The following is a 26527-nucleotide window of genomic DNA, read 5'->3' as shown; positions in this document are numbered from 1 at the left end:
TATGGCTTACCAGATAAATAGCTTATAGGCTACTGTATATTAAAGCTCATACCATATAGCTCTCTTACATATGACATGGTTGAACCTCACGTTTAATGGTTTCTTCCCGTTGTGATTGTACATTACTGCATGCTGTCATGTATTCATCCTATATGGAATTAATTTTAATATGACTGACTATACACAATGCCAAACAAACAAAAAGAAAGAAAAACACCGGATATGCTCTTCTGAAATCAAACCGTTGAATGAACTATCGTGAACTTCACGTACAGAATCTGCTCAAAAGTGGAGAAAAGAGAAAGAGAAACAAAGAAAGAAAAAGAAAACACGTAAGGGACTGCAGGGCCGGGAGAAAGGAAGGAATAGCTGGATCACGTGACCTTTGACATTTGATTTTAGATTACCAACAGATAAAATGTAGTCACATACACTAGTAAAAATGCCAAAGCGGGGAAGGATCGAAGATTGTCCGACACATGGTTTATGAGACATAACTTTTCCATGTAAAGTATAGCGGACTCCGCTGACCTATTACTTTGATATAGCAATTAGTATAGGATACATCCATTTAATGCGACTGTCCAAATTTGTGACAATAATGTAGTGTCTCTCGTCACGCTGTGCATCGCAATATTACAGATGATTACATTAGTGACTCTTTCTGATTTAAACGAAATAGCATGAAACCCAGCAAACATAAAAACGTTTTTAAAACGTTATTAAACGTTTCGTCTTTGTTTTGATAACGTTATTTGTGGTATCATAAATATGTCATGAAAAAGTTTTCAGGCTATTATTTCAAAACATGTTTTCGTTAAAACATTAATATAACATTAATATCTCATAAAAACGTTATGCCAACGTTTTTATAACACCACATTTAACGTTATAAAAACATATTTTAGAGGCTCTTTAAAAATGTATGTATTTGAGCATGTCATGATATGATATCCACCGTACCAAGTATAGCCTCCCTTATTCATTAACCATGGAAGTGTTACCCTGTCATACAGCATAAACAAGTACAGCCTAGATCAACTGTTCTCAATTTATTTTTTTATAAGAGCGGACGAGAGAGAAATATTGGTTGGTTGGAGCAATATACACCGTGGGCTAAGAGAACCAAAATATAACTATAGTCTGAATATACCTAGAATGAACGATTGAGCAATGTTCAGGGTATGCCGTATAGGTTGTTCAAGCCTAAGGTCCTAAGGGCCCGCAAATTGAATGGATGCGGTCATGGATGTGCTAAATCTGCAGGAGAGGGCCCGTTGTAGGACCGTGTCGCTGATTCATCATCAGCGTACACGTGGCAGTATGACTTCCATGTACTACGGGACTTGTTGCAATAACAAACACCACAGCCTAGACCAGGTGGAAACAGGTTGCTTTCATTTTTTCCAACGGTGTAATGTTGTGGGCTGTATCACGATTAAGCCTATATCGTATACTAACTAATAAGTGCAGTTATACCTCGATGTTGGGATGTATCATCACCCAACTCAATTTGCAAGACTGTGAATGTTTGCGGGGTGTCCAATGCCTTATTGACAATAACAATTCCGTTTATGCTCTTCTGTCAAGTTCAGCGCGCCTTCTTCAATTTTGTACAATTAACTTCAATTTTAGTAAGAGATCATCAGCAATGTTTGTAGTTTGTTTCGTAAATTGCTAGACCGTCTAAGTATGGCGAGAATTTGATTTTCTGACCATCAAAGAAAATTAATAGTCTAGAAGATAAAACAACTGAAAACGACGCCAAAAACGGTGTCAAAAGTCAACACGGCAGCAAAAGAGTACCGTAGCCTATAAGATATGTTACCGTATTCGAAACTGTTTCAAAAATGAACAAGGGGCTCACTTGTTAACTATGTATACCAGATGATACTTTGCTCTCTTCGAAAGTTTTGCTTACTTGATAACAAATCGTGATTTATTCGACACAATTTTGAATCATGTGACGTCATCAAGGCTTTTGCGACGCTTTTCTCCAGATGCATATTATTTCGCAGTTTTAACACTATAGTGATATGACAAGCCAAAAATAGCAACCGTAAGACCAGTTGCTAATGAGCAGACAGGGATCGCATTTACTAATATAATAATATAAATTTATGGTTGTTTGATTTAACAATAAAATACACCAAAAATACCCACAAAATATGAACGGAGATAATAATAGAACATTAATTGTTCCTTCTACCCTGCAAACTTTGTACTCTTTCATTGCAAACTCATCTTGTTTTTAATTAATCCTACAGATAATAAGAGAAAACACAACGTCTAAAATTGCTCAAAGAGTCTGCTTATGAGCCTTTTCTGCCCAAAAGAAGAAGTTGGGAAGTCATGTAAATATTTGCCAAAGTGAAAGCAAAGAAGATTATAATAGTAAAGTAAAGAATCACAATATGAAGGCATACTCTATGATATTGATATTAATAGAAAAAACATGTCTGGTTCTGGCTGGGTACCAATACTAGCATCCATTGTCCTTTGCCATCATTTACCTATAGGCAAACTCGAATCGATATAAACAGGTATATATCCCATCACGGCCATTCGTTGCTAAAATGTTAACGTCTACTGCGAAGCGGTTGGTATAGAGGTGTGCCCATATTTTGAATTTTATGCAGGGAATGAATATTTAGTTTCCTCAATCAATTAATCTTGCTCGTCCATATAAACGACGTGGATTTAAAAATTTCTGCAGAGAATGAACAGGATATAAAGTCATATATGCCAGTTTTTTTTAAACCAGTTTGATGGAAAACGATCAAAGAAAGCCTGGCCCCCACCAACCCTCCTCCCCATTTTTAGAACATGTGGACTGCTGCATAAGGAACGAATCAAGTATAGCATCACTCCTGTGAAAAATGGAGGAAATGTTTGATATGCTGGGTAGCCTAACCTCTTACATAGACTCCCTTATAGGTAACACAAAGCTATATCGTATTGCTAAGCTGCAATGTGCCCTGTATCCATTTTTAACAGTACCTCTAATATCATTTAATATTTGTAAGCAAGGTAACTGGCAAGAGCAGAATGCACATATGTTTGACTGAGACTAGAAGAGCGGATATTAAACACATCATTTGTTTCTTCTTCCCCTACGTTTATTGCAATCATGTTGTCATTGTAAAACAGTCAATGAGAAATAACCCCAAAAAACATGACTAGTATCAAATTATAAATCACAAAATAATCCAGTACATTCAGAGGTAAGTATTATGAAGCTCTATCAACATTACCTTATTCATCTTCATCTGATTAGATAAACTAACCTAGTTGTAAGAAGTTTCAATGCTTATTGCAAAACTAAAACTGGTTATAAACAACTCCTTTATGTAAAGGACTACTCCCCAATACAGCTAAGAAAAAAAATCTTGCTCTGTTTTGGGAGATATTCTAGTTTTAAAGGTATTCTGTATTGGGCCCAAATATGTTGAATATTCAAATATTTTCACGTTTGGTCAAAATTCTAAAACTTTTTTTTTATTACAACCTTTGAGGAAATTTCCCTCACTGGAAAATTCAGTCTTGTTTTGTATGTTTTATGAATAGCCTGGTCTCCATATTGGGTTGCCAAGGCTGACAATTGTAGTTAAACAACTACGTATTATTTGTCATAAAAGTTTAAATAGTCTATTGAGACAATCTTTCTGTATTTGTTCTTATGAAAATACCTCCCAATTCTATAAATATCCTCCTCCACACACTTTCTTATACAATACCACAGTTCATACATGCAAAAGCAAACCTGGAAATTTGCAAAACTTCTGCCTTTTAAGTTTTTATTATTACTTTGAAATGATGCTTGACTATTAAAACTGACAAAGTGTGTTGGAATAGGGCTTTAAGTATTCAATCATGATGAAATATAAGAATATCGGTCTAAATTATTTTTAGAGATTACAAAATTTAATAGTTAATGTTTTGTACACAAAGAGTGAACTTGGAAGCAAAACATGTAAAATGTCATACATGCACATTAAATAATTCCCACCCCCCCTTTTTCAATCAGTGGTATATTTTTACCTCCATCAAGTCCCCCTTTAAGGTAAAGTCAGAGAATATTCTTCCAATCCAAAGTCTAACCATATCTTCTGTCGTTATTTAAAGGCATTGAAGACTCGCCCCAAACCGCATGTCGCCCTCTGAAAAAATTCACTTTCCATTGCTTGCAAGTGAAGTTTTCTTCTTGTCGCTACAAAATGCAGACAGTAATGAAACGTGATACCTTGTTATCTTTTAAGTAGACCTGAGATGTCCATAGCTGCTATGTACACTGTGTTGTGGGTATTGACCATAGCTGCATGTATTGACTGTACACTAGTGTCTAATTACTGACGGTAGCAAGCTGTGCGTGTATTTTCTGGGATCATTGGTGGTGTCTAACACTTCTGTTACACCTCATTCAAAACTAGGTCAGATTACCGGCATCAGACGTTCCTTTGTGCGCGAGTCTTCACTCCCTTTAACCTGTTTGATTTAAGTTCACTTAATATATTATAGAAACAGTGACAACCTTTCAACAACCGATATATCTCTGATGACCTTGAAATTTCAAATTTCACTGGGATGCTTCAGAAAGTTCACTTAATATATTATAGAAACAGTGACAACCTTTCAACAACCGATATATCTCTGATGACCTTGAAATTTCAAATTTCACCGGGATGCTTCAGAATGCGTTCCTCTCATCGCCGAACAAAACATGGAAGACCTTACCTCTCGACAACTCTTTCGAGCCACAATTACTCTCAAGATTATTCAAAAACTGAGCAAAAGTGGTTTACATGACAATGAGACTGAGTGTAGATTTCTTTTGAGCGTGCCTGTTATTATCCAGGACATTCAATCTCTCTATTAAATTTTGTCCCTCTCAACATCCCATGATTAATCCATGATCACGACCTCAACAGCTGTACTTTTCGAAAGCCTCCTAAGCAGTTTTAGCATTTAATCATAACCTCTACACAAAGTACAGAAGACACTTAATCATGATCATGAAGTGGACAACTACACTCTGCTGTAAATAAGATGTAATTATGAATTACTAAGGGTATAATCCACACGTTCTTCCAAGGTCAACAAGAATGCTGAAAAATGAGAGCAAGAAAACTCATGAAAGTCATGCAGACACATTTTTTTCTTTTGTTCAAGCTAGTTTTTTTATTGTCCCTGTTTTAATTCTATTTTTTTTAAAGTTGCTTTGCTATTGTTTGAATAAAATTGATAGTTTTACTTATATTTCTGTATATTCGTTGTATGTCTGTTGCATTGTCCATTTCGCTAATACCCATCAGATTGCAAAGATTAACAATAAGGGCTTGACTTTAGCCAGCCGCATACCGCAAGGACCGAATAATAATACCAGATTCTGCTTGACTGTTATGACCTAGTTTCTAATCCCACCACCCTGACTGACCCCACAAACCCGATGACCCCCCACATCCAGGCTGACCCCCACACCAAGGCTGAACCCCCGACTGACCCCCCACAGCCCGACTGACCCCCCACACCCAGGCTGACCCCCCGACTGACCCCTCACAACCCGACTGACCCCCCACACCCAGACTGACCCCCCACACCCAGACTGACACCCCACACCCAGACTGACCGACTGCTAAGCGCACACTTCGTATCACCGGTGCTTGTTAAGGTCACATGATTTGTTACATTTGCTAATACTGTGCACTGGCAGTTCTTGGTTCTGAACCCCCACATGATGTCAACACGTACCCATCCAGGAAATTGCTATATGCTGTGAGACACCACTTCAAACTGGTAAATCTTGATCAGTCGCACATACATACACCATGCTGCACACACACATAAAAAACACGCAGCTGCACTCATCCACCATGCTGTCTGGTTACAATGGTTCAGTTGAGTCAAGCTGCCATCAATTGGGCAGTGTGTGGCAGGCTCCAAAGAACCATGGTCGGGGGACAAGGGGGGGGATGAGTGGCACATTCAAGGATAGACAGTAATACAAATGTTCTGAATTTTAATAGCCAAAAAAAAAAAAACTGACAAAAATGAAAACTTCAGAATCTGCTGTACTGAAACGTTATGATGGTATTTCAAATGGGATGTCACACATTAGCATGCAGACAGTACTGACAAAACACATTTGATTTGATTTCTTTTCCCCTTTCCATATCTGCCACGAGAATCTTTCTGCATGAAAGCATTCTGTCTGCTGACATTGTATTACCTTCATTTGAATAACTCCAAGGTTTTTCACCTCTACCATACTTTTTTCCTTTTTCCCTGTCTGCAGTCGAAACTTGATTAACCAGACTCTGCTTTGCCTCTTTCAAGGTTTTTCAAAGTCTGTGGACCAAAACATCATCTATTTCGGGTAACAAACAAGGTGATTGAACTGTGCCATGGTTGTAATACTTCTGGAGGCAGAGACAACCTTGGCAACTAACTAGAGGTGTGGAAGAAAGCAGATAAAGGATTTTTTTCTAATGCCAAGGCACAAGACGATGAATGCAAGGTTTCTCTCAAGTGACTGAGCGCTTGTCAATGACCTCTTGCCAAGGAACCAGGGCTAAGTCCAAGGTTCTTTTTCCCCCTCACTCTTCTTGACCATGACCCGAATATTAGGTGTGTGTCTGTTCTCTCACTCTCTGCTCAAGCTGGCATCATTCCTGCTGTCTGTGAAACCAGCCAATCATATGTAAGCATCCATCTACAACTGAACAAAACAATATATTATCTGCAAGGTTGATATTATCCCAAGGTTTTTTTTTTTCAACTTTTCCTTGAAAATGGAAATTAAATCAATGTATGGGAAAACATTTGTTATCTCGGGAGCCCCTGGAAAAAAAAAGAAAAATTGGTGTAGAAACACTAGAGACACAAAGACAGAAATAATAATAATAATAGTGAAAAAGATCAACATTCGGCTGATCAGTGTTAATCAGAAAATCAGTTAATCAAATAAGACAGTTTTTGTGATTTGATAAAAAACTACTCGCTTACATCAATAGTCATATCAGATAAGACTAAAAACTTCTCACTCGCCATGCCAAAAAGAAAGGAAAAAAAACAAGAAATAACAGAACAAGCTAAGAGTGAAATTTACACACAAAAGGCAGAGCCGATACGGCTCTGACAAAAGGTCAACAATGCTGCCCTCAATTTGCTCAGTAAAACTGCCAGTAAATTTCTGAACTGTTTTTTGCTCCAGATGCACATGGAAGTTAGTCCCTGAGAGGTGACATCCCTATGTTCCGACGTCTCTATGTTCCGACGTCTCTATGTTCCGACGTCTCTATGTTCCGACAAATTGTTTGGACTCTAATTTTTTTTGACCAAATTTTATTCGGACCCCATTTGTGACCCAATTTTTTTTCGGACTCCATTTTTATTGTACCCAAATTGTTTTGGACCCAATTTTTTCGAACCCATTTTTTTGGACCCAATATCTTATTCGGACCCCATTTTTTTTGACCCAATATCTTTTTGGACCAAAATTTTTTTGGACCCAATATTTTTTGGAGACCCAATTCTTTTGGACCAAATTGATATTTTTTTGGACCAAATTTTTTGGGACCCAATTTTTTTTGGACTCCATTCTTTTGTGACCCAAAGTTGGGTCCCAAAAAAATAAGGTCCGAAAAAAAATGGGTCCCCAAAAATTGGGTCCACAAAAATTAGGTCCAAAACAATTGGGTCCATAAAAAAATTGGGTCCATAAAAAAATTGGGTGAACAAAAATTGGGCCTGAAAAAAATTCGGTCCGAACAAATTTTGGTCCAAAAAAATTGGGTCCAAAAAGAATGGGGTCCGAAAAAAATTGGGTCACAAAAAATTAGAGTCCAAACAATTTGTCGGAACAAAGAGACTTCGGAACATAGAGACGTCGGAACATAGAGACGTCGGAACATAGAGACGTCGGAACATAGAGATGTAACCCCCTGAGATGTTGCTGTATGCTGGATGACCAATTGTGCAGATACCTTGACACAGGTTTGTGATTGGGGAGGGGAGGGGGGCAGGGTAGGATAGGATAGATGGAGGGAGGGAAGGACCCAGACTAATGCCCAATAGCGGTTGAAATTTTCGTCCGGTGGTGGCGCACTGAATGTGTGAAATTTAATCACTGCGGTGAAAATTATTGGGGGCATAGCCCCATGTGACTGACATATTTCGTGATTGCCGAAAAAGTTTATTCGCTGGGTCAACGTGCACAGCTTGGATCTGTACCCAATTGTTTATGAAATGTTAGCTATAATGGAGTAACAAAAAAATGTGGAAATGGCTAGTGTATATACTTTGTCATATTTTGATTATTATTATTATTATAAATACATCATGTTAATTTAACCAGGGAGTTGCTTTTACTCCCTAATTTGATGCAAGTTCCTTTTCAATCAAAGAATTACTAATTCATGGAATCTAGGGCTAGCCATTTTCAGTTACAAGATTACATTGAAAAGTGAAGACCACCATTATTAGTGCATGTTGCATTCCTGTAGCACTTTTCTCTTTTTTGGAAATGACCATTGAGCCTTATATTATGACATTCAATTTCACATAGTCTAAAGATTTTTTTTGTTTTTTTTTTGGTACTATTGTGTGGTAAAATAATCACACAAATCAGGTCAATAAACTTTCTGAAAAAACTTTGACCTAATCACAGAGATGGAGGCTATGAAAAATTCAAAACAAAACAGCTCATCACATCACATCAAGGATATATGCTGGGCAACATGGTTTAATATGCAATCACTATACTGCTATATCACACTTACATATTTAATGTTCGGTTCTCTCTCTCTCACCTAGTCTCTTTCACTCATGCGATGTTCAGTAGCAGAGCGGCCAGCCATTTAACTAAAAGTAGGAACTGGTTGACTCCTCTGAAAAAAAAAAAATTCTTTGGAATATCAAAAATCTAACTTTAGTTATATTATATTCCAAACTTCCTTGAAATGATAGTTTTCAATGCAAAATCTAAATGTTGAATATCTGAAGATCAATTTCTTCATGCAAGCTGCAGCTTTTTGACAGATCTATAGGGCTTTGTTTTTGGTACCGATTGTAAACATTAGGATGCATCACCTGGTAAATTTGTGTAAATGTTATGCATTAGACATAGTAGGAGAGATGGAATATCTCCTCTTTTCCCCTTCCCTTCCCTTCCCCTCCCTCCCCTCCCACCCCCCCTCCATCCCCCACATTCTCCCTTTACTTCTCTCAGTTCCAGTTGGCAAACAAAGATGATATCCAACAAATGTCAAATTATGCTTAAACCATAAGTATAAATTGGATTGACTCTGACAGTATCCTCCTCTTTTCTTCGTTGTGGTTGTAATGGAACTATTTAACATACCTGAAATTCTGTTCCTTCTTCCTTTTCTTTGTCTTCTTTTGTCTAACATCTCTTTTTTTTATAACTGCTTTCTATTTTGTCATTGTCAGTTTTATTTTTCTGTGTAGGAAAATAATTTGGAAGCTAATGAACCTTACAGAAACCCATGGTCACATTTGCCTTCTGCCTGCGTCGTAATGTTATCAAATGATAGACACGTACGGATCAATAAAACATGACAACATTGATTTTAATCAGTTTTGATCACACCCTCGTATTCTCGAGCCGTGAATTAAAAAAAAAAAATTAGGAGGAAAAAAAAAAATCAGCAGCCATAAACAAGGAACCAAATGAAACCAATGTAAATTGCAGGTCATATGTTTGAACCCAGTCTGAGATTTCCGCAGACAGGATTTCCCAAATTTGATTTCGTTCCAAGTAAATGAGACTCAAACATATTCTGCTTTTCTTTTTTTAGAATCATTCAAGGACATTATGTCTAAGATTCGTATTCCCACCAACCGGGCCATTTAATGTGATTTATGGCTGTTTCCAATTAATGGTGAAAGAACTCTGCACCTAATCCTGTTAATATACAAGGCTGTGATTACTGTTAGGCTTTACAACACTAATTATACGGTATGTGAAAATGAATGTACAGCACAGTTGAGCTCAGAAAAAGTGGGTAGGTTTGACAAAAACCAAGGGGTGGGTGGGGGCAGTGGCATAGCTAGGGGGGTCAAGGGAGGGCACGTGCCCTGGGCGAAGGGTTTAGGGATCGCTGAAATTGGAGAATGAGAGTAAAAAATAAGCACTTTTTTAGAAAAACATGACGAAATTGATGTATGTCGTCAGGCATGTATATTTTCCAGTTACTCATAAGAATCAGATTGTGATTTTTTTTCAGTCCATTTCCACAATTTGATTTAGGGGGGGGGGGAGGGGGGCTGTAATGACTTGCCTGAAAAATATAAAAATGTTAGCGCTTCGCGTGCAGTTTTTCTTTCAGTAGTGGGGGGGGGCGCAATTTTTTACTCTTGCACCCGGGCGCCAAAACCTCTAGCTACGCCACTGGGTGGGGGTAGGGGCATGGAGATCAGAGGATGCTATAGTTCCAAGGAACAGACCTCATGGTCTGTGTATTATTTGATATAAAACTGATGAACCTCAGCTCTTTAAAACTTCATTATCCCATTCAACTTCTACTAATCATAAACCAAACCTAACCGATCCCTATTAGCTGCAATCTTTTGTTCGGTACTATGTGTAGTAAAGAAAGACACAATTACCATGATACATTATGTTGGCCTGAATTTTGCTCCATTTGCAATTAAGCGATGGATTAAAGGCAAAATTCGAACCAAACCACCGTGTCCAGTGTTTGTAAACAAGATTAATGGTCAAACCATGGCCCATGCCAGGGAAGTCTTGACCTCAATAAGTACTATTAAATAACCAATGAGTAATATTAAATAACAGTTAAGCCTACAGAGTGGGGGAAGGGATGTGGTACATGGTGGTGGAGAGGGATATATGGTAATGGGGGAAGGATGTAGGGAATTGGGGGCTACAGGGCATACCTGGATGAATTACCACTGACCTCTCATTTTACTGCACGAAAAATATCCTCAGATAGCAAAAATGTTGATATTTTAACCCCTTTGATTGAGAGCTGGTAGTTTTACGTTTGAAATATGCACGTAGGGCGGATCCGTTTTGCTTATCATTCCCCACTTCCAAGCCACCATCATCCCCCACTCCCCCACCATCCGCACCCTAGCTATCCCAAATCCTCCCCTCCACATGGTGGGTTGTACCACAAATTAAATATTTATATAATCTTTAGTGGATTAAAGGATTGTGATTGCAAATAGATGTTTCATGTTTCTCAAGGCTGATTTAGTGATCAGTCTCATTGCATGCACTTATCACACCCTCTCCTGTGCCCAGTTTTGCACCCCTCCTCACCTCTTATAAGCTACCTATTAGCTGTTGCTACATGTGGGGCCCTATGTGTAACATTTGCAACCTGTTTATCGTTACATATCAATGTGCGCATATCTTGACTTCTGTCGGTAGTTCTGGAATATATAACATCGGAAAACTATAGCTAAAAGTAAAGTGATCGGGGTACATCACACTCGACATCCCAAAGTAAAACTTGGTTCCACACTTTACAACTGATAAATATGTAGGCAAAAAAACTGTTTATTCTCAAAGTTATGTCACTTAACATAAATCCTACAAAAGTCTGAACCAAAATAATTGAAATACAAATGGAACACTTGAGAAAGTCATTAGGTTTTCAAAAATGTTATCAAACCTTTGGGTTTTTTTCTTTTCTCCTCCAATCTGAAACGATCCGAAAGGAAACAACGATGCCGTAAAGTAACTTATGCTAGTATCGATGGACAAATTTATGAATATTCATGAAGGGAGAAACACTGTGAAAATGTAGATTCATCTCTTTTTAAGAGGTTAGTAAGATCAAGTTACTCTTGTGATTTTGACTCATCTTCCTTTCTTTGACCAACCATCAGATCTGTCCTTGGATGCAAATCTTCCCGAGGCTTGGAGTCAAGAGCGTTAGTTACACCCTCGTCATCATGAAGCGGGTTCTTTAAGTGGGTCAATGGTCCGGTTTCTACCCCCCTTCTGACTTGCTCCTATATCTTTATGAAGCCTGGAAAAGAAGATTACCCTAAAGCAAAATTTTGCGCCACACTTAGAAAGAATTTATTTGCGTTATGTATTTTTTATCCCCATCTCAGCATTACAATGCAAAATCCTCTATAACCTTCATATCCCCACCTACCAACCCCCCCCCCCAAAAAAAAAGTTCAGTGGTCAATTAGTGATAAGGTAATTATGAACTTGTAAGTCCTGGCTGGATCATTACATTGTTCCCTTTGGGCAAGGCACTTACTATAACTTAAATCGTTGTATTCACCCAGGTGTGTAAACCAGGACCTGCAAGGTGACTCGTATACAGAATTGTGTGCGCTGGATTGTGTGTGGGATTTCCCATAACTAGGGTGCTGTACAGATGAAGGGTACCATTGGGCCCCAGTAATGACTGTTGGAATCGTGCAATCTTGGATGAGTGAGTGTGACCAGTGACCCCACAAGTGACCTCTACTAACCTGAAATGCCCTTTGACCTCCACTCAACAGTGTGAATGCAAGGCATCCATACTGCAAGTATGAGATCCACTTTCAAGTTTCCAAACATGAGATTTTCTGCAAATTTTACAATGCTCTCACCCTTATTGTCTTTGAAATATCAAATGACCTCTTTCTTCATTTGAAAATTAGGGAAGAGGGAGAGGGGCAGGAGGAAATGACGAGTCGAGAGAAAAAAAACCAAAAGCAGGAGACTCTTACACAAACTTTTTTGAAAAAAGTATTTTTCACAAGAAAAAAAATAATTAAGGATCAGCATATTGCGATGTCCAAAAACAGGTGATATGTACGAGAGGGGAAACTGGAAAGGAGTTTAAAAATACTTTTTTCTGTTTTTGCCTTCGTAAATAATTTGTCAGAAAAACTGTCCTACACGACTTAAAGGGTGTGAAGACTCGCGCAAAAAGAAACGTCTAATGCCTGTAATTTGACATAGTTTCGAATGAGGTGTAACAGAAGTGTTAAACACCACCATCGATCCCAGAAAATACACACACAGCTTGCTACTGTCGGTAATTAGACACTAGTGTACAGTCAATACATACAGCTGCGGTCAATACCCACAGCACAGTATACAAACGATACAGCGATGGACATCTCAGGTCCAGCTAAAGATAACAATTAAGGTATCACGTTTCATTACTGTCTGCATTTTGTAGCGACACGAACAAAACGTCACTTGCAAGCCACAGAAAGTTAACTTTTTCAGATGGCAGCACGCGGTTTGGGGCGAGTCTTCAATGCCTTTAAAAAGCAATGGGAACATGAAAATGAATATTCAAATCCTAGGTGATAGTGGTAATACATTTCATGTTTAAGATATATATGGTCCTAAGTTAACAACTGTGAATAAGCCAATAGAGATTTAAAGGATTTCCTGTGAGGCATCATGCATGACCAAACCTGCAATCCATCTCCTTCCTAACATAAAAGGTATAAGGTTAATACTGATGGGATCTCCATATCATCCAACACAGGCTTTAGGTCACATATGGGATAAATTCATGTTACAGGAAGGCCTAACAGTTAACACATAATGGATATTCCTACCTCCCTTCCTTCTTACTTCCTTTTGTTTTGTTTTCGGTTTCCCGAAAAAAAGGGAAAACTATGGAGTCATTCGTTATACCGAACTTGCAAAATTGTGAAGGGGGACCCACGGATTGCAAAGATGGCAATGACTGAAATGTGGATTGCAAAGTCAGGAATTAGTAATTGTTATGTCGGTTAGATTCCTCTGACACAGCAACTTACAGAAAAGCTGTACAGTAGTCAGAGCTGACTACAAGGGACGGAAACCGTCATTTCTCAGACAGGTTGCGAGTACTCAAATCGTAGGGTCTGCACTTGTTTTGTCAAGGTTAAAAAAAAAACATGCAACAGGTAGAATTAACTTATCAAAGGAACATTAAAATTGTACGGGTACTATGAAATTAAAAGTAAATCTTGATATTATGTAGTAAATATGTCCTTAAATGTTAAAATATGTTGTGTTTGATACAGGAATTCTTAATCCCCTGTACAATAGTCCATGTATTGAAGCTTTGGTTAGTACCATTATTTGATAGGGGCTTTAAATAAAAACTAACATGAGAAATATATCTATAAAGAAAATAAAACTGCATGCACCGCAGAAGACGTATAAGGTACACAAATATTTTTTATGTGTTCTGAAATAACGTTCTCATTCGACTGCTCAAAAATGTATATTTATATGCAAACCTTATGCAATACCAGTAGAACCCCTGTCACAGAGCTTAAGCGGTTCCAATTCATCAGATCTCGGAGTCTTCAATACCGCCCTCATTTCCTTTCAGGGAAACATTTCATACTGTAGTTTTGATTTTGATTAAAATAATCCTCTGATTACTAAGTTACCCACAGGAACAAAAAACAGCATTCAGCAACAGCTAGGATATATCCCACTTTTGGCTTGCGTTTCCATAATTTGAGGGCAGATGAATTATATCCCATGCCCCCCCTTCCCCTACGGTCACCTCATACTTTTAAAAGATTCTGACTTCATAATTCAATTGTCTGAGCAACAATTACAATATACCCAGCCAATCATTGATGACCCTCTCTCTACTCTAACACCCCTCCTTTTTTTTTTTTTTTAAAGTTTTGAAACTGTTGAGCTTGTAAATATCATGATCTCAAACAACTTTCAAAGCAAGGTTGGTATCCAATGAAAATTATGTCACCAAGGACCCCCTCCCTCCCCTCATCCACTCTGAATTCTTCATAAATACATGGGCACAGGATAATACATTTTCCTTTATATCCCATATCAACTCTGTACCCTCCCCCCTCCCCAATTGACCCCAGACCCGATCACCTGACCTCCCCTTGTCGTCAGGCCTGACAATATACGACCCAGTAAAACATGACCAGGATAAAACGAATTGCCCATTGGTTTTACGAGCAGCACATCTTTAAACCTTCATGTGACCTACATTCCTGTATGTTTGACATTTTCATCATTTCTTCTAAGCGGTCTTCTTTTGTTCTGTTTTTTGTTGTTGCTGGCATCATTTGCTGTTATCGTTTTCGGTACGTATTTAACGCTGATCCAGTCCCCAGCATGTGCATGTTACCGCCCTCATGCTATGCGCAGCGGATTCCGTTCTCGTCAACCACATAATCACCTGACAGCCATCGCATGCAAATGCAGGTCCTTACATTTCCCTCAACATTAACAGACAGGGAAAAAGTAAATAGTGCAGTAACCCCCTGTGAAAAAAAAAGAGTTCGTCTGCACTCTTCCGACGACGACAGACGACGAACATCGCCCCCAGGGAGCTTGAGTAGGATCTAGCTAATTTAGTTACTAACTTCCCCCACAATGTATTCAACAAAATAAACCAACTATAGAATGGGTGAATACCGGAAAAAAAAAAAAATCACAAACTTGAAATCACGATCTTTTTACATGAGACAGTTCGGTTATTTTCTTAAAATGTCGACTTCCAATGCTTGAATCGGTGATTGAGGCTTTGGTTCTTTTTCCTAAAAGGTGCCAACAATTTTTGGAAAGCCTTCCAATTCCCCTCTGGGCAATTTATTCCTCAGGCTGTAGACTGGGCCAAAAGAAACAGAGAAAGCTATTCTTGAATGTGTCCCCAATTTTCAGGGTAAATATTACATTCCGTTGGCTAATGTTTACCTAGTGGCTTAACTTGTTTGGGTCACTGCACTTTTTTCTGGCTGTGTTGTGCTGTGGAACTTTTCTTGGCATCATGTGGTGGCTCTTCAGACAGCAGATTAATTTTTCAGTCTGTAGATTGCTGCTGTGATTGCTGCCTATAGCGACCAACAACACAGGAGCTCAAAGTGTATCGTATATAGTTCTATTGAATGCAGGATTTTGTTTGTTTTAAAAATCCATGAACTGTCTTCTGAAATAGTAGAAATGGAATAATCTTTGACAATTTCAACAAAGAGTGGCTGTCCCGTCAACTCAAGGAATAATGTTGCCAGGGTGCTATATATATATATATATATATATATATAAATAAATATATATAATATATAATAATAAATAATAATATATATTAATAAAAAACAGTAAATTACATAATTAAAAAAACTATATATATTAAGAAAAGAAATTTAGAAACAAAAAACTAAAAGTAAAGATGATTGCAATATCAAACATGTGTAGTAATTATTGTTTGTGCTATCAAAATTATCATTCTCCAGTCGGATTTCTATTGGTGTAGATATATATTCAATAACATTTGGACAACCATGAGATAAAAAGCAGTCATATTTGCTGTTCAGAGCCTGTATGGGATGTAGCAAAAAAAAAATTGGGGGAGAAGTGCATGTTTAAATGAACAGCCGTTTATCTTTTGCACAGCATCTGACGCAATCTAAGCTAGGCAGAAAACATGAACTAGTTCCCAGCTAGACCTGGAAGCTGTGGAATTGAGTTGAGTAGGGATGGGAGGGATTGGGAGGGGGGTAGGAGGGAGGGGGGTAGGAGGGAGGGGGGTGGAAATGTTCATAATCATATAAACTAATGGAAAGTTTAATATTCTTAGTTTCAATGGATCTTTAAAGCCCTGGTATAAAGAAAAGAAAACGAAACGTTAGGACCTTTAATAATAGGAGTCACTGGTGGCAAATGGGACAGGGTTAGTGATGATGATGGTGATGGTGATGATGATGATGATTATGATGATAATGATGATTATGATGATGATGACAATGATCATTAAACTTGGATTCTGGGTCTCTATTTTGGACCAATTAAAATGCCTTATACAGGTGTTGGATCTGGCCCTGCTATATGCATTTGATAAGGAATTTCATTAGTGAATAACTGCTGGGATGGATGTTAGCCTCCCTGGATCTGGCAATTAGTAACGGTTTGGTAACTATGTTTCTTTCACAACATTGTTCAGAGAAAGAAATTGATGTAACAGAAGAATAATGTCTTTTGAATGTTGGTAAAATTTGAAAATGAGAGTATCAGACAAGGAATACACAGGCCTAATAAGAGTGGGTCCCCATGGTCAAATAGGGAGCACAGCTGAGTAGTATGAGACAAACAACAAACTTAGTCTCAATCTCATAATGCAGTTCCAGTGTTTTAAGAAAGCGTAGGTTTAGTTCTGCTGTTGTTGAAGCAGAATCCAATGTGGGGAGTGTCTAGAGGTCTTCTCAAAGTAAAAGAAGTGATATATTTGAAGTGAAATGGTGCATGCTGGAAAATATTAGTCTATAAATTAGGTCTATATAGTAATAGGTCTACATGCAAGGTTAATTGTGCTGATAAGTACTTTTAATTGTTTTTCTTTGTGGTTGGGATTGAAAATAAAGGGGGAGGGGAGCGGGTGTGGGGGAGGAGCTTTCACATCCTCCAAACCTCTATTTTGAGAGGGAAAAAGTTTTATTTACCGTAGTTTAAAGAATACAGCAGATAAATTAATAGACAATTCCTATAAAGAAACACTTTTAGCAGCTTAAATTTCACATAAACACCGACAATTCCAGATGAGCTCGATCGCCATTATTGCCGATTGCAGATGTTGTCTTGCCCCATCCATCTTAATTTCTCAATACAGTTTCCAGACACTGAGTCTTCTGATCAATTAATTAGACTGTAGGTATTACTGTACATTTATATATCACCTCTGTTGCTCTAAATGCCCATAAAGATGGCAAAGTGTTTATATCTAACATACGTCTGTATAGATATATATTAAAATTAATATTAGACAGAAATGGTGTAATTGAACAATTTAGCGCTAGCTACCAGCCACTATATATATTTACTTCCAGATGGCCATTTTGATGAGCGTTTTTTTCATTCCATTGTTTTCCGAGTCAAGTGGATGACTTTAGATGGAAAGTTAATTCATTTAATTTAACAGACAATTGAAATATCTAGCATGTTAAACAACTTCTGTATTGAGTATTATGTTATAGGTTTTTTTCATGCTAAAATTTAATATAAATATCTATAGATATATCTAAATAAATAAATATATATATATATATATATATATATATAAATGTATATTTATACATATAGTACTTCATATATCTATATATATATCTATATAGGTATAATACTATATCTATATATATATCTATAGATATATAGTATTATATGTATATATATAAATATATATATATATATATATATATATATATATATATATATGTGAGTGATATCTTATTTCTCTGGTTTTCTCTAATAATATTGGCATATATATATATATATACTGGAAGTTTTTTCACTGTTCTGGATTTTCCAACTCACAATAATTTCAAATGTATATAAATATTTATTTGCCTTGGTTGTTTGTCTCCATTTTATTTAACAGAGTCCGTTGGAAGTTGCTCTTTCGAGATCTGGCCTTAGAATTCACATATGATTTTGAGTGGGTAAGCATCATGATTGATCTGTAAGTAAGGCAAAATATGTCACCAAAAACAGAACTAGCATTGTTCGATACAGGTGACATACGCCCTACAGTGGAATTACGTCCTTCCTTAGCAGTTTTGAACCTCTGGACATACAATCAGCTTCCATGGCCTAGTGGTTAGGGTGTCTACATACAAAGCGGGAGGCCCAGGTTCGTATCCCGGTGGAGACTGTAGGATTTGTCTACTGTTCTGGATTTCCAACTCATTACAATTTTGATATATATAGATACTACTATATATATATACTACTATATACCTACATGTACATATATATATTTATATACTAATAAAATAACCTATAAAACTGCACATGTACTTGAAAGAGATTATCATTTATTTCATGGTTATTCATTTCTGCATTACAGGGGCAGGATAACCAACAATAGGTAAAGGGGCGACCTCTTTTGCATGGAATATATACATACTCCTAATTTGCCACTCTAAAGTACTGTGACCGCCACACTCTGTCTGTCTCATGTGTTCATGAGTCATATGTCCACACGCAGTCTCTTGTCCAAAAAAAAAAAAAAAAAAAATAGGGGGAGAGAAGAAAAGAAAATTTGAGGAGCCTGTTATAAAATGAAAAAAAAAACATGGATGTCTGCATGCAATGACATCAATTAGATTGTATTGAAAACACATAAAAGGGATGGATACACTTTGGAAAATTGTTCATTTTGAAAGTTTTTATCTGGAGAGTAATATTTCCGTTCCGGTGCTTCGTGTTGGGTGCGAGATTGATATCGTGTGGCACAACATGTTATACATGGGGGTTGTTTATTCCTGGAACATTCAAACCTCATTAATTTAATATCTTCATGCTCGGCAAGCCACGGTCTGCATGCCATTTAATAGCCATTAATTTCTTGTGTGCGTGAGAAGTTGCCAGCGTCATGCATCTGCCGTAAAGTCATTAACGAGACGTTCTGTCAAAAATTAATAAACCCGTCTGGGTGCTAAAGCCTTAAAGAGGACGATCGAACGCAGAGAGCGGGGAAAAACAAAAAACAAGAATAAAAGAGACGAAAGAAAGAAAAGAAAACATAGTAATAATACTAATAAATATACACAAAGGAAAGAAAGAGATATATGGAGAGAATGGGGGGGGGGGAGGGGGGAGAGAAGGAAAAAAACGGATCCCACGGGACAATTTCACGATGAATTACGGGACGGAGGTGACATGTACTAAGTGGGAAAGTTGTAAAGTGTGGAAAGTACGGTTCAAGAGAAGGTTTTTTCGCTCTTCAAGATGAGAGTCATCGTTTTGAACGTTAAAGTCTGCTCGGAAAAAGTTCACCCGTTATTTCCCCAGAAACGTGTCTCTTATTGAATAAATTTGTAATAAAATCATTTCTCAGACATAAAAGAGCAGGCAATGTACTTTTTGGCCAATATAATTAGATAAACTGGAAATTTAAAGGGAGATATATATGTTGTTTTCTGCGAGGTAGAAAGGGGTAAGCTATAGATTTCAAAAACCGACAGGGCGGGGTAGAAAGTAAGACGGCAAAGTACAACACTCTAAAAGTGTCATCTTCTTGTCATTCATTAAATTGGATACACAAATTTTAATGAAGCTAGCTAGCCATCTTTGTGGTTCAAAACAAACCTCTTTTGCTTTTTAACCTATTGCTATGCTGGGCAGATTTGACAAAGGTTTGGAAACCAGAATGACACTGAAGATCTTCAAACAATGTAAAAACAGTGGATACACAAAATATGGCTGTTATAGTAGCTGTTAAAGATAAACAAAAACATTTTTCTGCTCCATCAGTTTGGCAGATTCCCCCCCCCACCCCCCTCTCTCTTTGTGTAAGCCCAGAGGCAAAATTTATGGTGTTTAAAGTTTTGATTGTAACATTGTGAAAAGTGCAGATAATTTTTTTTTGATTATTATTCATTTTTTTCCCCCATCCAAACATGTGATTAATACTTACATAAAAACCGGGCCGCAGTTTCTTGAGAATCCTGGAGAATCCTCCATTTCTCACTTTTGTTTAAGGTCGGCTTGAAGAAAAAGCAAGATTGAGGAAATGTACTAGTGTTGTCCACCAAAGTCCCATGCAACCCTAACCATCCTCCACCTTCCCACACGCAAGCCCCCTGCATCATCAAATCGACCGGCCATTATCCTGAGTTAGGCTATTTGCATCTTTTTGCATCCAATGCCATTTGAAGGGGGCCTTTGCTCCCTGTTCCGCACCAGGGCATTGTCCCTGGACCTTACACCTACAGGGGAGCGCTTAGCACTCCCATAGCACCCTTGGCACTATTGGATCATTCCAACCTGCAACCACCCCCCTCACCCACCCCTCCAATTTGACTCCTCCAAGTATTAAGACCATGAGGCACTTTTGTTATTACTGTTACTCATCAGCAAAAGGTGCTCTGGAAAAATGTCAAGTTTTTCTTCACCATTCCTCACATTTATTTGAGAAATAAAAGAGTCACCCCAGTGAACTACATTTTACTTGGATTTTGAATACAAAAGAGCTTAAAACAATTGACCATAATCGATACCAAACCAAAAACAAAATGCCCATAACCATCATTTTCAGTTTTGAGGTCCACAGTTTTCTTAAAAATTTGGGAGCAACTGTAAAAATAAGAATATATAGTGCTAAGTACATTTTGACAGCAAATTGTAAAGTTGAAAAATGAAGAAAACAAGTGACTTGGTATGAACGAAAAGTCATGTCATCATGACCTAGGGTCACCGTAATCCACCGAGTATTCACACTTGTCATTTTGATCCCCAGCTCCGGATCAAATCTCCCCTGAAAGGAGGATTAAGAACTCTGGGTCAGATCCAGAGTTTTCACACTAGGATCAGATCTGGATCCGATTTCTCCGCTCGAGATAGAGATGGTGCAGAGGCAACTTCCCAAAGTTCTGGGAAAAGAATGAGTGGCCAGGCAACTCCCCGGACTTGAACCCCATCGAAAAGCTATGGGCTATCTTGAAAGACGCAGTTTATGAACTCCCATACTGCACCACCAAAACGCAACTTGTGGAACGTGTGAAGCGGTGTTGGCAGTCCCTTGAGAAATCAATACTGAGGGCGCTGGTCAACAACTACTGAGTGGGGCAAGTCCGGAAAGTATTCTAAAAGGATGGGGATAACAGTTCTTGAAGGGAGGATAACACATCACTCAAATGTTAGCCATTTTACCCTATTTCTGACCTGTGTGCTACCATCAATCTGGTAGGTGGGACATCAATACTGGCACACCCTATATGTATTTTGAAAGGACATGCGTGAGCTAGGGTGTCCAATCAGGGGGACTACCCTTGCATTTATCAATTATTGATTATCGATTTATGGATTTTCCCTCTCAGGCCATAGAATTTTACTATTTTAGCTACTTGTTTAAAAAGTACAAGTGCTTCAAAGATCTACTGGCCTACAATGAAGTTCTTATGCTGTTGGCATTTTCAGTTTTAATCCACATGTACAGGCTTTTCTGAGCAGCCCAATTAATATTTGCTGATAATAAGCAGAAATATGGGGCTTTATTGCTAGGTTTATAGAGATCATGGGATTTATTTTAGCTGACAATTGTTACCCCTGACTTATCGGTTACATTTTTAAACGTCTACTAGCAGAAAAAAGCAGCCCTTTTTGCCTTTTTTGGCAAACGGTGAAATTTGCTGGCATTTAGCCAGTAAAGATCCTGAATTTTCAAGGCCTGTCTGTTATGTCTGTATGCTGTTAATAATTTATCTGTTCAAACCTCTCTATGGATCACCAGCATTCACAATTTTATCGTTCTAGCTATCTTAAAGGATAAATGGGTCAGATATTTAGGGTGTCTTAAAATGTCACTGAATATCTCAGCTATGAAGTGATCTACAAAAAAAACATCTTTTCAAGCTTTAAAACACTTTTTTTTTCCTTAGCCAAAAAAAAAAAAAATTCTGTTTTGTCTCTAATTTCCATGCAATGAAAAGCTTGACTTTAAGTAGAATCATTAGAATCCCTCATCTAATCTTCACATTTTTAAGAGAGCTGGGGAAAAATAAAATAGTACAGCCTACCTTTAACCACCAGCTACCAGCACAAATGAAGATAGAGGACATAAGATATATGATCAACCAATGAAATCTTGCCTGTACATGAAAGAGAAAACACGCCCCCAAAAAGAAAAGAAAAAAAAAATAGACATAAAGGCCAAGCAAACTACAATGTTTATAAAATAAATATTGAAAATGTTGACAATATCCATAACTGCCAGCAATCTTTAACATCATGTATGGGTAGTATTTAATCTGTTATCCATTATAACCATTATAGGCTTTATACAGTACAGACACTTTACAGGCATAGGCAGATTCGAGTGCGTGGAAATGTCTAATTGGGGACAAAATTCAGGACTAATTATACATGAAAGTGAAGAAGTAGTTAAACCAACCCCAACCCACCCTACCCATGACCCATCGACACCACAACATACAGGAAGATCTTTAAAAGTCTTCAGTATTGCCCCCAAATATGCTAGAAGTCAGATAATGGTCAACAACGTACAGATTTAAAGGGGCATACACATAAAGTGCTGTGCCCTCCCTGTCTCCCCCCCCCCCCAACCCCCAGATTGAAATGTCTGGCGACGCCACTGATACAAACATGTACATATGAAGTGCACTAAGATCTTTCTCCAATACTTAGGAACAGGACTAACAAAATCCAGTAATAAATGGTCCTGTTTTCACAAATTTATGCAGGAAGTGGCATATAAAAATGACTAATCAAACAAATTAGAGCAACTGTTGTTCTTCCAAATTCCTCAAAAGAAAGCACTATGACGTTTGTTCTATTTTTTCTAGATATTTTCCCACCTGATAAGCATACTTGAACTTTACAGAAGAATTATAACATTGTAAGTAAACAATCTAATACATAGCCATAAATGTATGTTCTCTTATCTACATTTTTGGAAAGAGAAAGGGATGGAAAGGGGGGGGGGCAGGGGGGAGGCAAAGATGGGAGAAGTACCTTTCATCAAAATGTGAGAAAAAAGAGTGAAAATCTAAATCAATTCCTTACTCAGAATATAGTTTATGTTGAACAATATGTTTTCATGTTGGTATTTTTCATGTCAATCAAATTAACATAAAGAGTGCTAAGCTTTTGGATTAGGAAAGCAATTGGAGCAACCCACGGCATGACTGATTTTGATCACATTTCTTTCTTTGAAAGTATTGTTTTGGGGGAGGAGGGGAGATGGGGATATGGGAATTGATATGGTCAAATGAGAAAAGAAAGTCCAACTTTCTGCTTCTGAAACAGACCTACCTGCCAAGCTAAGGACCTGAAGATGCGTAAAGTTTACTGTGCATTAGTCACCATGTTCTTGTTGCCAGAGTACCCGTATCTCCCTGTTATTATACCAACAGGCAAATCTATCATGCCCTAATAACTACTTTGTTTTATAGTACTTTAAAGGTCTTCCCACTCTATAGTCAGACCTCTGGCTTCATATTGTCAACACATAGTTTAATGATTGAGTTGAATTCTTTTCCTTTTCTTTTTGGAAGGGGCGCAAGGGGGGGGGGTGGTGGGAAGTGGGGTTGTATAGGAATAAAAACAGATTTTAAATATGCTATTTAACGTGACAATGTCACCTTTTGCAAATATTTATATGAAAAGTGAACAGAAATGAAGGGGAAGAAAAGGTTGAGACAGTATAACCTTTGACCTATCAACCAGACTAGTACTTTTCCATGGTTTTTTTCCTGTTGTAGAGTTTGTATTAACATTAAAATCACATTAACAGTGTTTGCTTAATCCTAATGCAGTATATATATATAATGTCTGCATAAAGACAGAATGTCTGCCCCAAAGCAGCAGGTCTATATGCATACATAAAAAATAGTTTAAAAAAAAATGGAAAGTAAGAAAGGGGCTTTTCACAAGTCTGGAAAGGTAATTCAGGACCGCTCACGACTCAACAAGGAGGGGGGAGGGGGGGGAATGGAACCGACAACTCAACGAGGAGGGTAGGGGAGAGAAACAGTAGTGGAAATGTTGCTGATTAATTCATGCTAGGTGTCCATATACTGAGGACCACTCTTCACCTTAATCATATGGGCCAATATCATGGAAATAAAAAATAAAAAAAAAATAAAAAAGAGGGAAACTTCATAAGATCCTTTTATAATTTTACAAGAACATTCTGATGCTATTAGCGAATTTGTTGAATTTTAATGATAAATTAGGCAGAGATAAAACAGGGAAGAACATATATTCATTATCACGCAATCGGAAATCACTTTGCATCAGTCTCGGTTGTCGAGTTTAAATCGAGAGCATTAAAGATTAACTTGCGGTTTCTAATTTTTGTCCGGATTGGAAGTTGTATGTATTTTATGGCATATATATATGTTACTGACTTACAGGTCATATATTTTTGGATGTATTACTTCCTAAGGAAGGAATAGAAATGAATATGTGGAGGATTTTAATAGTCAATGACAGGAATAAATGCATTTGTTTAAATATCTTTTACATGTGTTAATACTGTCATTTTCAATGCCATTATTAAGCTCAGACTTATTATATGTTTCATTCATTGGGTATATATCTATTGACTGAGACAATAGCGCATGTATAGATATAATAAATATAAATAAATAATAAATGATCAAAAGAACTAAACATTAGATACTAGTTATAGCAATAATCAAATTGTAATATTCTCCCCTGTGTGAAGTAAAATACCTGCTGCTCCTTAATTCTCTACCACTCCACCCCCTACCGCCCCCCCCACCCCCCATTCTCCGAACCTTCACCATTTGATGTCAGCTAGTCCACTTTTGAAAATCAAATACAAATTCAATGAAAAAAAATATTCATTAAATGGAAACCACTCCCTAATTATGCAAGGTATAGTTTAAGCACAAATATATTTCATTTCTGCATCTACCCCCCCCCCCCCCACCCCCCCCCCTCTCCTCCTCTGCCCCTCTATCCTGCTCTCCATTTCCTCTACCACTCCTGGCTATAGGCAAAGAACATTGGCTTTAATATATATATGTGGGGGGAAAATCTATATCTAATTGTGGAATGCTTTCTTTTCTTTTTCTCTTTTCATTGCAAATAACATCCTTCCTTTTCATTATTATAATACAGTGTATACAGTTTAATAAAAACTATGTACCAGGATAATGGATTATATAGCAGTTCTAAATGGTTTTGATTCAATATCTACATTTAACTAAACTAGCAAAGTTCAGTTCAGGTGCGTAGCAAGGAATTTGCCAAGGGAGGGGCGAAACTGTAGGCAAACTTTCAGGGCCGTAGATACGGCATTGCAAACTATCTAAGCGTAGCGCCACCATGTGTTGGCGCGAAGCGTACAAGAAAATTTTGGCTGAAAATGCCTCCCACATCGCTGGAAATGGCACTTCCCAGGCCTTGTAAGTTGCATCTTAGCATTTTCTCTTAAAATTACTAGCGATATCATAAAAACATACAAAAAAAAATATGCTCAAGGGGGGCGGCTGCCCCCTTGGCCCCCCCTTGTCTACGCGCCTGGTTCAGTTTGTACTAAATATACGATAAGGGAAACCAAGGACTAGCTAAGAGATGGTGGGAGTGGAGAGGGAAAGGGGAGGGGGGGAAGGATGTGTGGGACAACTAGAGTGTGTGTTAGGGAAGGTATAACTAGTACCAATAATCTTTCAGTCCCCCTACCATTGTACAACATGACTACTATATACTCCCGCTTGTGAAGAGGTGCCCATACCACAACTCACTTCCAATTGATACATGTAAGCTACCTACCCTTTAAATGCTTTAGCCAATAGGAGTGCCTCAATCCTCCATGCTCAACCGTATACTCGTAAGCTGTCGCAGTAATCTTTTATATATTTAGCATGTCTAGACAAACTATTCTCTTTTCTTGTCAATTATGAAAACATAACTGAAAGAAAAAAAAAATAGCCAAGTCATTTCGTGGCGCAGTTCCTGATTGTCCGTTGAAGCATGATAAAGAAACATAACTCGGGATAAAAATGGCTTTATCATTTCTATCCAACAGCAACAAAAATTCCTGTTACATTAAAAAAA

The 26527-nt window shown here is 37.7% G+C and overlaps 1 long non-coding RNA gene across 3 annotated transcripts in view; it reads right to left on the bottom strand.

Moving 5' to 3' along the window:
- Positions 1-5604: 5604 nt before the first annotated feature.
- The window catches only part of LOC139965291 (uncharacterized), a 37551-nt gene continuing 16628 nt past the window's right edge, over positions 5605-26527 (bottom strand). Inside the window, exons 2-6 of one of the 3 annotated variants that reach the window (XR_011792214.1) lie at positions 22498-22569; positions 20397-20466; positions 9359-9457; positions 8778-8885; positions 5605-6715 (exon numbers count right to left, since the gene is read on the bottom strand). This is a non-coding gene — a long non-coding RNA (uncharacterized lncRNA). The remainder of the gene's footprint in view (positions 6716-8777; positions 8886-9358; positions 9458-20396; positions 20467-22497; positions 22570-26527) is intronic. The other 2 variants (XR_011792213.1, XR_011792212.1) reach the window with 2 other exon arrangements.

The sequence above is a fragment of the Apostichopus japonicus genome, chromosome 3 (assembly GCF_037975245.1).
Source record: "Apostichopus japonicus isolate 1M-3 chromosome 3, ASM3797524v1, whole genome shotgun sequence".
NCBI lineage: Eukaryota > Metazoa > Echinodermata > Holothuroidea > Aspidochirotida > Stichopodidae > Apostichopus > Apostichopus japonicus.
This window is presented reverse-complemented; position numbering and strand designations above follow the sequence as displayed.